We start from the raw sequence: 12,236 nt of genomic DNA on the forward strand, positions 1-12,236 counted from the left end.
TCTGCATAGATTTTTTAAAAAATAGCTTTAGGTGTGTGGCTTCAAAAATATAGAGATTTGAGCTACTTCACCCTTCAACTTTTAAAAGTAAAAACAAGGGTGAAGAAATAAAAGAAAAATATACTTTTGAACCATGTGATGACTACAGAACAAAGGTGGGGTGTGTAGAAGGAGGGGGAAAAAAGAGAGACATTGTCAAAACTGGATAGAAAATCTGCTGCAGAGTTAGGTTGAGAGGAAGAGAAGTTTAAAAAAAAAAGTAAGGAAGACTTTCATGAGGAGAATTCACTCTTTTCTTACAACTTCCAGGATATTCATGCTGAAGAGTTCCAGACTTAAAACTGAAAATCACATTTTCCCATGCTAAGTGTATAGCAAAATATCATCTCAGTCTCAGAACCCCTTGACAGATAAAGTTAAATTTAAAGGAGGATCCAGATAATGGGTCCCTGATACTACAGACTTAGATTTAGAATAGACATTTAAAGTTATCTATTCTCCTCCCACCTCTCCATTTTGTGTATTGCTTATGCTGATATAGATGGTCCACTCTAAATACCTACAACACACACAAACACACACACACAAAATGCAAAAGCAGAAATGTCCATATAAATATACCTCGACCTATTAAACACTGAAACTTTTTGTTTTAACTTTTTAAATAGATATTTTCCTCTTATATGTTAACAGTTCTCTCTCTCAGAGTATACTAAATATAATTTAGCTACTTCTTAATGATTCTGGAGACAAAACTATGGATCTCCATTTATTCCCTTTGTACAATAATAGTGATTTCTTTGTTTGTTTTTGATAGTTTTTTAAATTACAGTTGCTATACCATGTTACATTAGTTTCAGGTGTACAACATAGTGATTAGACATTTACATACCTTACAAAGTGATCCCCCTGATATTTTGCATCCCTGCGATTTCTGCCAGGGCTGTTACAACGAGTGAAGACTAAGGCTTACACTGTATGACCCACAGACCGTAACACTGTTTAGTAGTGAGCAGGCGTCTCATAGAAAGACATATGAAAATACTACATTCAACCATTTCTGATCTTAGTACAATTTCATATGTTGCAACCAATAACACTTTATATTAGACCTTCAGAGTCATCCTCCATTGTCACTGTTCCCTGACCTCTCAGGATAGAATACTTTCACTTGTCCCTGAGCTGTTTCTAATATTTGTCAACATTCCATGTCTGCTGCTCATTATTGTTTTCTTTGTTTTTTTATCTCTTCTGTCCTTTCAACTTCAGGTGACACATACTTCTCTACTTACAACCGCAATATATTTGTTTTTTTCTGCTGCTACCACTACAAGCAAAATGACAATCACGTCCTGTTCCATAAAATCATAGTTATACCATTGGGTGGAAAGGATAGTAACAGGTTGTGTTTTTTTTTAACTTTCAGGTTTAACTGTGTCCTGAAAGAGAGGCATTATTAAATACGAAAGCCATTATTTATTAAATAGTTAAATGTTCATTATTACAAAAGTATGTTCTGCTCTTCCAAAGGGTATAATGAAGAAGTAAAGAGTTTCTTTTAAAAAGTCAATTCCTAGTTCCAGGTAAGAATTGGCTTTAGGTCACTTATTGTTTGACAAAAACAGTGTAAAACCTAACTTTAAAGCCACCGACACATGATCAATCAGAAAGGAAGAAAAGATCATAGAATATTTGAATCGTCGGATCATTTACTCATTCATTCCACTAATCATTATTGAGAGTCTGCTTTGTGACAGAATTTTCTCCTTACCTTAAAGAGGCAAACCATGGCCCAAATTATTTTCCTAAGACACAAGTCAGCTCTGTTTCTACCAGTTAGCTCCCATTTGAGGTTATAATATATCATTAGAAAAATGAGATTTCATTTACTAGAATATGATTTACATACCACTTTTATGAACATACCGACCACACAGAGTATGTTACCCCGTGTGGCATGCTGATCTCTAGACCTTGACATACACTAATGGATGTGACAGAGTAAATAGCATCAAAGCTCTCACTATTATGGAGTGCTGTCTTCAAAATGCGGTAACTCTGTAGACAGTGTGCACTGGATATTTCTGTTGGCTGACCCTTCTCTGTGCCCCAGGCCCTTGACCATGATGAAATAGAGAACCTGACTCCCTTACTCTTTGGCTGTGGTTTGGTTCAGCCAGGGGAAGACACTGACGGAATCGAAGGGAGAGACTGGAGTGAGGTGGTTTTTTGGGGGAAGGGACAGTGTTGTTGATTTTTCCCACCTTTCCCTCTCCTTGTTAGGCTCTGAGTTGGGTGTAGCAGGGTTTGACCATGATTCTGTCAGGCAGCCCTCCCCTGCTGCCACACCTCTCTCTCCAGGTTCCAGTCATTGCTTCGTCCTCTTGCCCCTTCAGGCCTAGGAGGGAAAGGGTCTCTGCTGGTGAGGCCCAGGAGTTGCTTCACTATCCTTTGCTTGGGGTGGAAGCAGGTTTTGTGGGGCATGAAGCATATATAATTTGAAGAGCTCTCTTTAAGAAAAGAACCCAAAACATGGGATTGCAAATATAGGGACAGAGCCTTGGAAGAGGCCGAGCGAGCGAAGAACCCTGAGGCTTAAGCTTCTTTCACCTCTCTCAGTGTCTTTAATACCTTGTGTGCACTTGGTCAAGAGTCCCTCATTAACTTTCCTCCCGTTACCCAAGTTGAGTGTGCTGTTTCCTGTGCTGGGATCCTAATACTTACTGCCTGCCTACTTACGGGTAAGAAATAACTCAGATGTTTCTCCACATGGAAATTGAAGTTTCCCAAACATTTTATTTTCCTCACAAAGATGACCATCGTGCTGAATTAATTTTGCTTTACAGTAGAGATGTATACTCCTACCTTGATGAATATTTTTTTCTTATGCATAATGTGTAACTAAGAGGAGATGTAGGAATTTGAAGTGTATGTCAAAGTATTTCTTACTGCCTCCTAGATTGTACACAATCTTGATGAGTATAATCAAATCACTGACTAGTTAGTTCCTAATTAAAGAAACTTAGCCAAGCTGGGAAATGGAAATGTGCTCATTGTGAAGGAGTCCTATTAGTTCCTTTTTCATTGACGTGAGACCAAAAAGGCATGTCCGTTATGCAGTTTAAAAAGAATGACTTGCACAGTAACTCATGTCAAAGATTAAGAATACATACTTGACAACACTAAAAAAGCATCAGTGAGTCTCAGAATCTAAGGACTAAAATCTCAAAGAAGAACTTTCAGTTAGGTTATCCATATATAAAAATGATGTGATCGGGGAGAAGAGGGTGAAGTAGCCCAGGAGGGGACTGTCACAGCACGCCTGTCCCAAGAGGCCCAGTCAAGTCTACTGTAAGGCAACCACGACCACGAAGAGAGAGGCACTTGGACTCGGCAGCTCTACAGAGAGTGAAGGCTCTCCAACACACCACTCTAGGCTGCCTCTGAGCCTTCCTAACCTAAGGTTAGTTTAACCACATTTAAAAGTATGGCAGAAAATGGAACATGCTTTAGCTTTTCAGTTAATATATACTTCCCCGAAATATCTCTGCTTTCTGTAGTTTTTGGTGAGCATGATTGACTTTGGGCAATAATTTTCAAAGAAGCAGAATGCATGTTTTCATGAAGAGAACACATACTACTACTAAATAGAGATCAAATTATTTATCTGCTCAAAAATACCTCCTCTTTCATAGGGTATTGAGAAATTCACATGAAATGATATATGTGAACATGCTTTGAAAATTGTAAAGCACCCTAAGACAGTGATGGTTGGCATAATTAATAGCCTGATATTTTGCTGATGTTTCATGGTACAAGTTTAAATTACAGAAACTAAGTAACTAATAAAATTAATTTATGATTCTCAGTTGGTGAGATGAAGATGAAAATAGCCGTACTGATTGCAGTTTCTAAAAGAATAAATGTGTCGGCAGAACTTGGCATATCATTCCTTGAGCACTCATTCTTCAATGTGTCATGACTAGCACAAAGGAAACAAAGAGAAGCCTATCTTTTTTAAAGACTATTTCCCCCTAGATCATAATGTATAGAAGATATACAGCAGGCTAGAGAGAACACCTTTGGAGCACACAATGTAAAATAGCACTTCGCTTTCTATAAACTTATCCTCTTTTATTTTCCTTCATAGCACTTATCATTACCTGAACTGTACTTCATATTTATTACTATACTGTATTGTCTGTCTTTCCTTACAAAATGTTAGCTTCATGAGAACAAGAATGTAGTTTTGTTCACCACTGTGAACAAAAGGGTACCTAAGGGTAACCCTTCCCCAATGCATGGTACGGACAGGTACATTGATCATCTTTTTCAGAAATTCCGTACTCTCCCACCCATCAACAAATGAGAGCCAGGCGACAGTGTGTAATGCAAGGGCCAAGGGTTTGGGGGCAGTGAATTATTCCTTTAGTCCTCAGTGAACAATTCTCAGACAAGAATAAAGGCCTGTTTCTAGCCTTCTCAAATGAATCTCCCAAAATCCAGTTTCTGAAATATTCATCTTTTGGATTGTTTTGAGGATCAAGTGAGATGTTTGTAAAACACCTAGCACAGTATCTGGGGAACAGACACGGAATGGAAAAAAAAACCTTAAAAAAAATTAAAATAAATACATATTCACATTTGAAACTCAGAATATATAAATGAGTACAATGAAAGAAATATAAATTATTCTTTAGTTTTCCTTCCCAAAACAGCATTATTACTATTTTTTCTTTCTGACTGCTTTTAGGTCATTATATAATATTATTTTGTACATGCTGTTTGGTATGTTGTTCTTTTACTGAATTCATGCCAATAAATATATTTCTATGATAATCTTGTTCATGTTTGCATTGAATCCCATCATGTCAATGTACCACAATTCCTATAGTTCCTATTTTCAATGAACTGCAGGCAGCAGAAGACATATCTGTAGCTTATCTCTACACATATCTTTAATTATTTTCATAGAATATGTTCCTAGTTAGTAATCAAGGGAATGAAAAGGAAAACCACAATGAGATATCTTTACACTCTAACCAGGTTGGAAAATAATTTAAAAGAACAATAATTCCAAATAGTAGAGAGGCTGTGGAGCAGTAGAAACTGTCAGACACTGGAAATTGAAAGGTAAATTGTACCACTACTTTGGAAAATACTGTAGCATTATCTAACAACTGAAAATACGCAGATCCTATGAGCAAGCAATTCCTCTCCTCAGTGTAATCCCTAAAGCAGCAGTTCTCAAAATTCTGGTTTCAGAACCGCATGACACTCTTAAAAATTAAGGGCCCCAGGAGCCTTTGCTTATGTAGGTTATATTTATCAACACATATCAGGATAGAAATTAAAACTGAGCAATTTTTAAAGTTCAACAATACTCAAGATACCTTCTATTAATCATCAAACAAGACATCATTGCATATCATGTTGCCTCTGGCTCTCCACTGTACATTCACGAGAGCATGAAAGTGAAAGGCAAATAATATCTTAGCAGTATTATGAAAATTGTTCTGACATTATGGACACCCCTGAAAGACTCTGGAACACCCAAGGGTCCCCAGACCTCACTTTGAGAACTGCTGTTCTCAGGAAGCTCATAATCATTGTTCCAGAGCATATGTTCATAGCAATGCTGCTTGTAATAGCCCCCATGAAAAAACAGACCCAGATGCCATGACCGATAAAATAAATACGTTAACTGTGGTTCATTCATAAAATAGAATATAGAAATAGAAATGAGTGAACTTTAGTTGAACACAATCCAGGGATGAATTTTTTTAAACGCAAAGTTGATCAAAAGAATCCAGACACAAATGAGAACATACAATACTATTCCATTTATATGAAATTCAAGAACAAGAAAATTAATTTGCATTGTCTTGGGATACATTCATAGCTGGTAAAGCTATACAGAAAAGAAAGATATAATGACCAGAACAGTTAAGATAGTGCTTATGTCTTGTGGTGCAGATCCTGTCTTTAAATTTTTTATATTTTGTTCACCATGGATTTTTTTCATTGTTATTTAAAAAAATATTGCAATAAAATATTGATTATCTATGTTACTGAGGTTTTGGGCCCCCCCTTAATCTGTGCCTTAATCTGAGGCAAGTGCCACAGTCTCATCAGCCTAGTACTGGCTCTGGTGGTGAGGGAGGGGAAGGGATGTGACCGGAAAGAGGCTCCCAGGGAACCCCAAAGGGACATAAGAGGTGACAGCAATATGCTATTTCTTGATCTGTGCCTAGTTTATGCAGGTGCTTGCTTCATAATTATTCATTATACCTTACGTTTATATTTTATATACTTTTCTGAGGCATGCTGCATTTTACAATAAAGCATTTCTTTGCTTTCTAATGGCACTGAACATCTTTTACGTACTTATTTTTTTATTTTCCCTCTTTTATTTTTCCTCTTTTGTGTGTATTTCAGCTAACATTTCTTAAGAACTTACCATGTGCCAGGGACCTCATAATCATCCTATAAGGTGGTAAATGCCATCCTCATTTTACATTTGATAAAACTTCAGTGTGAAAAGTGATTTGCCCAAGGTCTTTCACAGGGACTAGAAGAGGCATAGTAACATTTGTGCCATTCTTCTTCCATTTCCTCTCTTCCTTTTGGCTGCATTTGACACTCTTCACTCTCTCTCTTTGTCTCTCTCTCTGTCTCTGTCTCTCTGTCTCTGTCACACACACACACACACACACACACAATCAGAGAGAAAGGAAGTAGGTTACCTCAGACACAGAAAGAGTCTAGAAGCAAACAGTGCTGCAAAGGAAGGTGGGAAGAGGAGAAGCAGGTACAAGGACTGGAAATGGACGGTGGAGACCAAGAAGTAGGGGCTGGGAGGGGCAGTAACAAGTGAGCCCAGAGAACAGCATCAGAACTAACAAACTGGGGAGAAATTCACACTTCAACTCACGGGGCCCATAAAATTATGAGTTCGCATTCAGTGTCTAATTTCTTTTTCCAATCCCTGGGTCTTATGGCCCTCCACTCACTTCCTTCCTGCCCTCAGAAAGATCCACTTGATTCCTTTCCCACGGAATTGGGTCTTATTTTTCCCTCCTCCACTAGACTGTCCTGGGGGGATTGAGACCCTGTGTGTGCTGGAGATGGGGAGTCTGTGAGAAAGTGGCTGCTCCTTCACTTTTGCAAAGTAAACCATTTCATCACTTCTCACCACTCTTCCTGGCAGGCAGCGTGAGCCTCAGACGCTTTCTCTCTGCCTCGGCATGCACGTTTGGATTGCATTTTGCAAACACTGTTCCTGTACAGGCTTGAGGTAAACAAGTCTGTGCACCCAGGATGAGTGCTGCCCTAGTTACGATTGTGCCTGGAGACACAGGCAGCAGGTTCCTGCCCATTTCAACATTTGAATTAAAATGAAAATGCCGTCTCACTAGCCACTACACCATTAGTACCTGCAGCACCTTCCATGCATCTTTACCTCATATTGCAGGGAAACGCAAGAGAGAAACAACCTTCAAAATTATCAGCCTGGCCAATATACTCCTTCTATAACTCTCCCCACCCTATTCCAAGCTTACTTACCAATGCACATAGGCTATAGTTAAATTAATCTAATTAGTACATTTTTAAGATATTTACAATCAAGCCTTAATAAAATGGTTGACCAAAATATCAGTAATTTCACTTATTAAATGTACAATGCTTTTTGAAGGCTCATGGTCATGATGCTCTTAAACCTAAATGTTTCTTTTCTTTTTTTAATTTGGCAAATCATTTTAAAAAGGCATTTCATGTAAAAACACAAGGTACTAATTCTGTTAAGATTTCTAAGGGAAGATTGGGAGCTCATATCTTCGTGTAAAGACTGTTTGTCAGTGTAGTTATTAAACCATTGCGTCTAAAATATCAAAGAGTGGGGGAAAGTGTTAAGTATGAACAAAGAAAACAATGGCAATAACACCCAACATTTACTCGGGCTTTATATTTATGCCTCTATGATCAAACTAGTGAACAAAGTTTGATAGACCTTATAAACTTCTTTTTCTTAAAAGTTTACAAGATTGCTTTTTTCTCATAAATTATTTTAAACCATAGCACTTCTCCAATGGTAGGGTTGTAAGAAGCTGAATCTCTCCCATAAATTTCTGTGTCCTAATAAAATCTCGTTTGTGGAAAGTATGTGCAATACATAATAACTTGTTATGGGGACAACGCCCACTGGAGAACCCATTTGAAAGATAACCTACATTTTAAAAGAACGTGTAATAAAGCTCTATCTTCTCTTGACCATGAAGAAAAGTAAAGATCATTCGTTACTCTCAACACAGTATTTCCCAACTAGTTTCCTCCAAGGGGTTAGCTTCCGTTTGCCCTTGACATTTGGAAAAGGGGTGGGGAGAAAAGATTTTGTTTTTTTAACTAAAGAGAGAAAAAAAGGATTAATAATTTCTTTATAGCACACTCAACAAGAAATCTAAAGAACTGATATTGTAAGAAAGGCTGCTGGAACTAACTCACATATATTTAACAAGAGTAGTTTGTCGAGGGTTACATGCAATATTTTAAACATCACACACTAGGCATTTTCATTTCTACATCATGCCAAAGTCTCCCAGGGTAATCAGCCTCCCATTATATCCCTTCTATGTACAATCACTTACAATTTTTAAGCACAGAGAATATTCCAGCTCTAGACAATAAACACACTGTGAAGTTAATGGATGTCATTAATAATAATACCAGATAAGTTCAAAACAATGTTACTTAATAAAGAGATGACAAAACTCCAGTTACTTTCTTACCATAATGTTGCTTCCTGTTTGCTTTCTAGAGGAACACCAAGTGAATATGAGGAGTAAAGTGTAGCTCTGTAGGCATTACCAATATCAGTCTTCTTACTTCTCAAAATAGCCCCATCCAGTCCTCCTCCTTCCAGCCTATCCTGTCTAACTCTGAGCAGCTCACCTTCTGGCACCGCTGCTCTCTCCCAGGCTGAGCTGAATGACAGATACTGACTGTTTATGTGAAAAGCACATTTAATAAGGGTGTGTTTGATTCAAGAGTTGAAAGGGTTAAAGAGGTGCGCCCTTCTTTGGGTGTGACACTGAACCAAAATTGCTAAAAAGACAAAACAGAGGAAGGTGGGGAAAGTTGCCCTGCATGCATTAAGTTATACGGGGAAACCTGATTATAGGAGTTAGGAAGTAGAGTAAGAAGGGTAGTTTAGCTTTAATTTTCTTTTTCTGTTTAACAAGGTCAATTTTTTTAATGCTGAGTTTTTGGTATGTCTTGTTTTAATTCCAGTTTTTATTGACTAATGCTTTTTTAAAAAGATATAAAATCCCATAAGCCACATACCATGTAACATTACAAAATATGTAAGCGTGCGACATAATAATTAGAAAGACAAAAAATATGTCCATTTCATTAAACCCAAATACTTGATACTTGTATTCATTAATAAATATAATTCAGTAACTACTATAACAGTTGCTCCAGTAGATTCTAGTTGTATCAGTCTTATCAGAAGTTTTCAGTATTTGATAACAAGTTTCATTCTTCAAAGAAATAGTCGCAATACCATGAGACCAATCAATTACCTACGTCTTTATTATTAGGTGACATAAATCAGAAAAAACCATGCTCTCTTAGTTTTGTCATCAAGACCATCAGTATTAGAAACATTTATTAAGCATCTGCTGGCTCCTATGTAAGCCTGTACTGACGACAGTGAGGGTATGTGTGAAGTGCTATTCTCTTTCATAATTTTATTTTTAGTTTAAATTATGGTAAAAAGCATATAACATAAAATTTACCATCTTATCCATTTTTAAGTGGACAGTTCAGTAGTGTTAACTATATTTATGTTTTTGTGCTGCAGATCTCTCGAACTTTTTCATCTTGCAAAACTGAAACTATACCTATTGAACAACAGCTCCCCATTTCCCCCTCTCTGTAGCCCCTGAAAACCACCATTCTCCTTTCTGTCTCTATGAATGGGACTACTTTAGGTACCTCATGTAAGGGGAAACATACAACGTTTGTCTCTTTGTGACTAGAGTAGTTCACTAAGCATAATGTCCTCAAGATTTGTCCATGTTACAGCATAAGATGAGATTTCCTCCTTTTGAAAGGTTGTGTAATATTCCATTGTACATAAATACCACATTTTCTGTATCTATACATCTGTTCATGGACGTCTGGGTTGTTTCCACTTCTTGGCTATTGTGAATAATGCTGCAATGAACATGGGTATGCAAAGATCTCTTCAAAATCTTGCCTTTAATACTTTTGGATATATACCCAGAAGTGGAACTGCTGGATCAAATAGTAGTTATATCTTTAATTGTTTGAGGAATATTCATGCTGTTTTCCATAGTAGCTGTACCATTTTGCATTCTCATCAATAGTGCACAAAGGTTCCAATTTCTCTACTTCTTCACTAACGCTTGTTATGTTTAGTTTTTTGATAGTACATCTTAATGGGTATGAGACAGTATCTCGTTGTGGTTTTGATTTGATTTTTCTAATGACTGGTGATGTTGAGCATGTTTTCATATTTTTGTTGGTCATTTGTATATTTTCTTTGGAAAAATGTCTATTCAGGCCCTAAATCCATTTTTAAAAATCAGATTACTTATTTCTTTTGTTGTTGAGTAAGAGTGCTATTCGTAAGAAAAGTTTTAAGAAGTAGATGGCTATACCTATTTTAAAAATATATTAAAAATTTCTCTAGGCTTGGCAAGAAACAATTCACTTTCTCCTGGTCTAAACTCAGCTGTAATTTCCTCTGTGATTCTCTTCGTAAAAAGGTACATTGTGAATAGATTGAGAGTTAAAATCTCCTAAAAAACAAAACAAACACAAAAAACCCTACTTATCTTAGTCACTTAAAAATATAAAAAGGTTTATTTATGATAAGACTCAATGGTCATTTGCCAATCATAAGTGTACTTACAGAATGTCACACTCCTAACTACATGAGGGCTCCATCATTCATTCATTAAACAAGAATTTATTGATTGCCAGCTCAATGTCAATTTCTGTAGATTCAGGGATTAAAAGACAGTCTCTGCCATCAGGGAACTCACAGTTTGGGATAAAAGGGACGGAAAGAGGACAGATGTGTGAAGACAGTGCAAGGTGATGTTATTGTTTAGAGATATGCATAGGGTGCAGTAGGCATATGATGGTATCTACCATTTACAGATGGCCCATGTAGAAAAAGTAGTGCTTTATTGAAGCGGTGGCATTTTAATTAATACGTAAAATGCATATATCGTAGCTCTGGGATTTTTTTTTCTTCGTTTCTTTCTTCCTAAAGAAGTATTATGTCTGGTAGCAGATACAACCCTTATAATCTAATATTAATCAGTTCTGTGGCAATCACTTCACTTTAAAACATTTATTACTTGATAACATAATCTGAAAATAAGAATTCTTCTACTGACCCTACCTGAACAGAAAAAAACCATGAAACAATATCTTATATGTATTCACTATGTGAGGGATAGAGAATATAAGGCTTAGTTTGACTTCTAGAAGCTTATAGACTTGTCTATAAAACAACCAATGTGCAGGCAGGCATATAATTAAATGCTAAAATGTGTACAAGAGATAGTTGTAATGCTTTAAGAGTTCAAAGAAGAAGAGATCAGCGAGGGTGTGCCAGAAGACTGCAGGAAAGCCATAGGACAAGAGAGATTTAATGAGACAAGAGTTAAGGAACGGTATTTCAGGTGAGGGGATTGGCATGAAGAAAGGTAATACAGGGACAACAGGCACAAGGGGCTCACTGGAGTGATGGGACATGATGAAGGTCAGTGGAATAAGTAAGTGGGAGGTTAAATAAATAAGATGAATCTAGTTTGGGGAGGGCCGTGCAAAGCAAGTCAAGAAGCCCAGGTGTGATGTCATGGGAAACGTGAGATCCTTGCAAGTTTCTGAGCAGGGAAGCGACATGATTCAAAGCAGTGCTGGAGGAAGACAAGCCAGGCAGCCTTGGGGGGACCCAAATGGATGGGAGCCTGAAATCAGCAAGTCAGATGTGAAGGGCTGATGGGCCTGAAGTGACCACCGATTGTGGGAATAGAAGAAAAGAAAGGACTGAGGAAAAGCAGACACCACTTTGAGAATGCTGAATCCAAAGACCTCCACGATTCAGTCTCAAAACCTCGGAGAACACTGGGGAGCACCATCGGAGGGTCAGAAGTGTGGCTGGATCATGTTGAACTTGGGGGACAGTTAATACC

This window comes from Rhinolophus hipposideros, assembly GCF_964194185.1.
Source record: "Rhinolophus hipposideros genome assembly, chromosome: 3".
Classification (NCBI taxonomy): Eukaryota; Metazoa; Chordata; class Mammalia; order Chiroptera; family Rhinolophidae; genus Rhinolophus; species Rhinolophus hipposideros.